Below are 6,242 nucleotides of genomic sequence, written 5' to 3'. Positions count from 1 at the left end.
ATAAATTAAATTCATTTTTTCCCCAAGTCGAGGCTGTTTGCCCGTGCCAGGAACTGGTGAGTGATCTCTCTCTGTCCTCATCTCCACCCACGAGCCTTTCGTTATATTTTCTCTCCCTGCCCAGCTGAGGAGGGGGGTGATAGTATGGGATTTGGTGGGCACCTGGCATCCGGCCACGGTCAACCCACCACACATTTCTGCAAAAGGGAGGTGAGCTAACAAGTTAGGACCCCACAGTCATGACTCGATGACTGTGATGGTACAAGGTTTATGACTGACTCCCCTTTGTTACCCTTTCCATTTATAATTCTGCCTTTTCTTCATCGTAAATTGTTTCTAATATCACCTGATACCGGAAGAACATCCCCTTCTGCTTAAACAATGTGACATTGGAAGTTAGTTACATACCAGCTCGGCCTAGTCAAGTTTATAGTCTAAAGTAGATAACAGGAGACTTGAGGCATTGAATCTTTGATAAGGTAGTGATGCTGTAATAAACCATTTTTGCGGAGACAGAAGTGTTGTAAACAGGCCAAGAGATGAACCAAGCATGTGCAGTAGAAAAGTTCAACTGAAGGGCACAGTGACAAAAGTTTCTATGATCATCAGCTGACCCCCGAAGACGACCAGTGTGCATGTGAAAAGGACATTTAAATGTATTAAATGAGTTCCTGGAAATGTGATGAATATGTTAATAATTTCTTGGAAAAGTAATGAATATGAATGTTTTGATAGTATAATGCTTCTGTAGAGAGACAGGTCGATATGCACGATAGGTGGAGTGATCCCCCGTGCATCCAGCACCGCAATAAAGAATGCCTGCTTCTTCAGACTACATTGGTGTTAAGGAGTTCATTCTGGTGACAAAAGTTTTGGCAACCCAGATGGGACTCTGCTTCTGGAATTTGACAGATCCGTGGAATCGCAGGGCCTCAAGCTGGCACTGAGGGATTCTTGGGGAGAACCTCCGATCCCTGGACTGAAGAATTCAAGGCAAGACCCCTGAGATGGGTGGAAAAAAAAAAAAAAAAAAGCATTATTTTTTTTAAGGGAAGGATTGGAACCCAATGGGTGAAAGTCTGTGGGACACCCGGGTGTAAAAGCTAGCTAAGGGGTCAGAGTCCCATGACTGTGGGTTAGAGTCCTGCTGTAAATAAGGTAACTAAGGGAGTCCCACTGAAAGAGGTACTATTTTGTTTCGTAATGGGAAATAAGCCTTCAGTGGAAGGGCAGGCGGATTTTGAAAAAAAAAAATCTCCTCTGGGATGTATATTGAAATACCAGGGAAATATCGGGGAGATAGATCTTACTTGGAAACAGCTCATAGAGTACTGTCATCATTGGTGACTGATGTATAGTTTGGATAAGCAGGAAAAATGGCCAAAGAATGGAACTATAAAGTATAATACTGTTTTACAGTTAAGGTTGTTTTGTAGGAGAGAAGGAAAATGGGATTAGATACCATATGTTGATTTATTCTCTGTGAAATGATTACAGGAGTTGGAAGGATTGTGGACTGATTACTAAGGATACTGAGTATGGAAATGAATAATGGGAAAGCTATCGATTGAAACAATGATGGTTTGGCACGTAGTATTGAAAGATACAGAGGATGTGGAGGAGAAAGGGGTTCAGTTGTCAGTTCTGCTACGGGCCTGGAATAGATAAATAGAGGGAGGCTGATAATAAAGGACAGAATAAGCAAGTGGAAAACAGGAGGGAAGAAGGTCAGGAGAAAAAAGGAGAAAGAGCTTTCAGGAATGAAACTTACAGTCCTATTGTGGGATGGACTAGACGAGGAGGAGCTGTATTGCAAGCCCCTCTGAGGCGGGCAGTAGGACTGGAGGGAGAGCCGGTGTGAGTAACAGTGCCCTTATCTGTAGCTGATTTAAAGGCGTGGAAAGAAATGGCTGGAACATACAGGGGAAATCCTCATAAATCAGCACAGACCTTGGAAATCAAAGGCTAATTTCATCTGGGGTGAAAAATGTAATTACCAGGTTATCCAAGGGAAGGACAAAAAACCTTCCACATTTTATGAGTGGTTATGCGAAACTGCTTGGAAATATTCTGACTTAGATCCAGACAAAGAGACAGATGTTCTGTCACTGGTAAATATATTTATTGGGCAATCAAAACTGGGTATTAAAATGAAGTTACAAAATTTGGAAGGAAAATGGACAATTGGAAAAGGGAATGGAATTCCATACACTCCTCTCGAACAGGATCAGTGTGCAATTTGCAAGCAGCAAGGACAACTGGAAAAGGGAATGTCCTCAAAATCAAAAATACAGACAGGGTCCTAGACAAACTCCATTCAGAGGGAAGGAGAATTCTAAAGCCCCTGGTCACGTTAAAGTTGGGGAATGAAAAAGTAGATACCAGGGCAGCATGCTCTGTTTTGAACACTTACAAGTATAAGTTTAGTGGTCAAAGTTTAACAGCTGTTGGTGCCACAGGGGAAAGGGAAACTAGGCCTTTCTTCAGTCCAATAAAGTGTGGATTTGGCTCACGTGTTTTTACACAGACATTTTTGTATATGCCAGATTACGCTATTCCCCTCTTGGGAAGAGATTTATTGAGTAAATTAGAAGCCAAAATAATTTTTAAGGATGGAGACATACCATTGCTAGTACCTGAATCAAGGGCCATAGAGGTGAAAATTGTTATGTTACAGGACATCCCAAAAGGGAATGAGATTCCACAAGAAGTAGAGGACGCCGTCATACTTTTGGTTTGGGCCAGAGAGGTACCAGGTTGGTCCAAAGCAGTAGAACCAGTGCAGGTAACGCTCAAAGAAAGAGCAATTCTGGTAAGGCAAAAACAACACCCTATAAAACTGGAAGCAATAAAATAATTAGAAAGAATAATTGAAAATTTTATGCAATATGGATTATTAGTAGAATGTGAATCTGAGTACAATACTCCAGTCCTACCTGTAAATAAATCAGGAATTGGAAAGTACAGGTTGGTATAGGATTTAAGGGCTATAAATTCAATAGTGCAAGATGTGCACCCAGTGGTGGCCAACCCATACACTTTGCTAACAGCTTTAAAAGAAAAACACAAATGGTTTACAGTGTTAGATCTCAAAAATGCCTTCTTTTGCATACCTCTAGAGAAAAGTAGTCAGGCTTTATTTGCCTTTGAGTGGGAAAATCCTACAATGGGACAGAAGATACAGCTCACATGGACAGCATTGCCACAAGGGTTCAAAAATAGCACAACTATATTTGGAAATCAATTAGCCAAAGAGTTAGAAATTTGGAGAAAAAGCAACCCTGAAAGACTGATTCTACAATATGCGGGTGCAGCAGAAACATGAGGATTAGCCTACTGAACTTTTTGGGCCAAAGAGGCTACCAGGTGTCCAGAAGGAAGGCCCAAATTGGAAAAGTAATTTATTTGGGCTTTGAGATCTTACAGGGATCTTGCAGATTTGGAACTGAATGGAAGGAGGAACCCAGGAATACCAGAGAACTGAGAGCTTTCCTCGAAAAGGCTGGTTGGTGTCAACTGTGGATTCCCAACTATGGACTTATGGTAAGACTTCTCTATGACACCTTGACAGAATCAGGGGGATTCTGTGGACCCCACAATGTCCAACAACCTTTCAAAACATCAAGAAGGCATTGATGTCAACACTGGCACTGGGCCTGCCAGACCTATCAAAACCATTTGAACTATTTGTGCCCAAAAGACAGCATCTGGCACTGGGGGTGCTGACCCAAAGACTGGGGAATGGAAAAGACCTGTGGGATGCGAGTAAAGGATGGCCAGGATGCCTACAAGCTGTAACCACAACAGTTCTCTTGATACAAGAGGCCTGAAAACTCAAAATGGGACAGCAACTGACTGTTTATATCAGTACTGGAGTAGAAAGGGAACATTGGCTATCCCCTGGCAGAATGCTCAAGTACCAGGTTGTCCTCTTGGAACAGGACGATGTGGGACTTAAGACAGGCAGTGCGATAAACCCTGCTATTTTCCTCCAGTCTAAAACTGAGGACCAGGAATCCTTAGAGCCTGATGGTTTGCAAACCATAGCGCAGGTGTATGATAGTCGTACCAATCTCAAGGATGAACCACTCACTGACCAGATCTGGAGTTGTACACAGACAGAAGTAGTTTTGTTCGTGAGGGGAAGAGGATGGCTGGATATGCTGTTACCACCACCGATGAGGTGATTGGAGCTGAAGCATTGCCTGTAAGTACATCAGCACAAAAGGCAGAATTAATCACCAAGAGCTCTTGAAATATCTCAAGGAAAGAAGATAAATATGGACTGATTCTAAATATGCCTTTGGGGTGGGGCATGCTCATGGAGCAATTTGGACAAGCAGTGCAAAAACCCAAGAAAGTGACGATAAAGGCTCACCAGTCTGGAAATACTGCAGCCCACGTAGGTAACAGATTGGCAGCCAGAACAGCAAAAGAGGTGGCAGAGGAGAATACCTGCTTCTTAAGACTACATTGGTGTTAAGAAGTTTATTCCCAATATCAGTGACAACAGACTTATGCACATTCTTCCACGCAGATGACATTCAGAAAACAACAGTACAGGAGTCCATAAGATTTCTGACAGGCTTTAGTTTTGTTTGCTGCTGTATTAATTTCCATATATTGTGTTACCTCATTAGCCATGGTGTGGAGATGCCTACACCATGACCTATACTTCTTCCATGTGGCACGGGGACAGAATTAGTAGGTGATAACCCCCTTTGCTATGAAATTTTAGACAAGAATAGCAAGGTAGGTATTCAAATATGGTATTGAGCATTTAAAAAATATTTACAGAGAAAGAAAAATACACTTGAATCCTCTGGTGGTTCTGCCAAAATGGAAAAATCAAACTAGCCAAACTTAGAAAAGCAAGGACTCTCTATTAAAAAAAAATAATAATAAAAAAAAAATCTAGGTCTTGTGTTGAGGATGGAAGGGGAAGAAAGAGAACAGGAAAATGAAATTGTACCTTAAACTGGCATATTGATAATGATTTAGATTATCTCTTGCAAAGAACAAGGGCTTTGGCTGCTCTTCTGGCATCTTAGCCAAGTAGTGCCATAACGGATAGCGCAGATATGAGTGAAGTCAGGTGTCCCTGTGGGTAGGTTAAGTTATTAAAAGACTTTTCACCAGTTTTCTTCTTGCAAATGTCAGCCTTTGACCTGTGTAAATGGATGCAAAATAACTCACTGGATTTAAAGTAAAGGACATATAAAGTAGCTGTACTATGAGTAAATTTCATTCTGGAAAGAGATTACTAATGGGCTATCATGAGGCTTAGCAGTACCCTAAAGCCTCATTATTTATACAAATGGTCTGAATGGTGATAGGGAACCGCATAATTTTTGCATTTGCTGTCTTTACTGAATAGAAAGTTAAAGAGAATTATGAGGAAAATGCAGTCGGAGAATGATTAAGACTCCTTCAGAAGCTGAGCTCATACAGAACAATGCAGTCCAAAATAAGATTAATGAATAATAAGTCTGAAATTAAAATAATATATTACCAAAGGGAAAATGTGAGAGCATACAAATTAGAGAGAGTATGGGAATTTGCTGTTGGGAAAAATACAGAATCACGGAATTGCCTAGATTGGAAAAGACCTTTAAGATCATCAAGTCCGATCATTAACCCAACACGGACAAGTCTCCGACTAAACCATGTCCCTAAGCACTGTGTCTAGACAACTCTTAAATACCTCCAGGGTTGGGGACTCCACCACTGCCCTGGACAAACCATTCCAATGCCTGAGAACCCTTTCAGTAAAGAAATTCTTCCTAATATCCAATCTAAACTTTCCCTTTATTGAAGTTTAGAAATGGCAACTTGAGGCCATTTCCTCTAGTCCTGTCACTTGTTACTTGGTTGAATAGACTGAGCCCCACCCCTCTACACCCTCCTTTCAGGTGGTTGTAGAGAGCAGTAAGGTCTCCCCTCAGCCTCCTTTTCTCCAGGCTAAACAACCCCAGTTCCCTCAGCTGCTCCTCATAAGACTTGTTCTCTAGACCCTTCACCAGCTTTGTTGCCCTTCTCTGGACACGCTCCAGCACCTCCATGTCCTTGTAGCGAGGGGCCCAAAACTGAACACATTACTCAAGGTGTGGCCTCACTAGTACCGAGTACAGGGGGACAATCACTTCCCTGGTCCTGCTGGCCACACTATTTCTGATCCAGGCCAGGATGCCATTGGCCTTGGCTACTTGTGCACTCTGCTGACTCATGTTCAGTTGGCTATC

Source organism: Antrostomus carolinensis, unplaced genomic scaffold, assembly GCF_000700745.2.
Source record: "Antrostomus carolinensis isolate BGI_N321 unplaced genomic scaffold, ASM70074v2 scaffold14076, whole genome shotgun sequence".
Taxonomy (NCBI): Eukaryota; Metazoa; Chordata; class Aves; order Caprimulgiformes; family Caprimulgidae; genus Antrostomus; species Antrostomus carolinensis.
Note: the sequence above shows the minus strand (reverse complement) of the source record.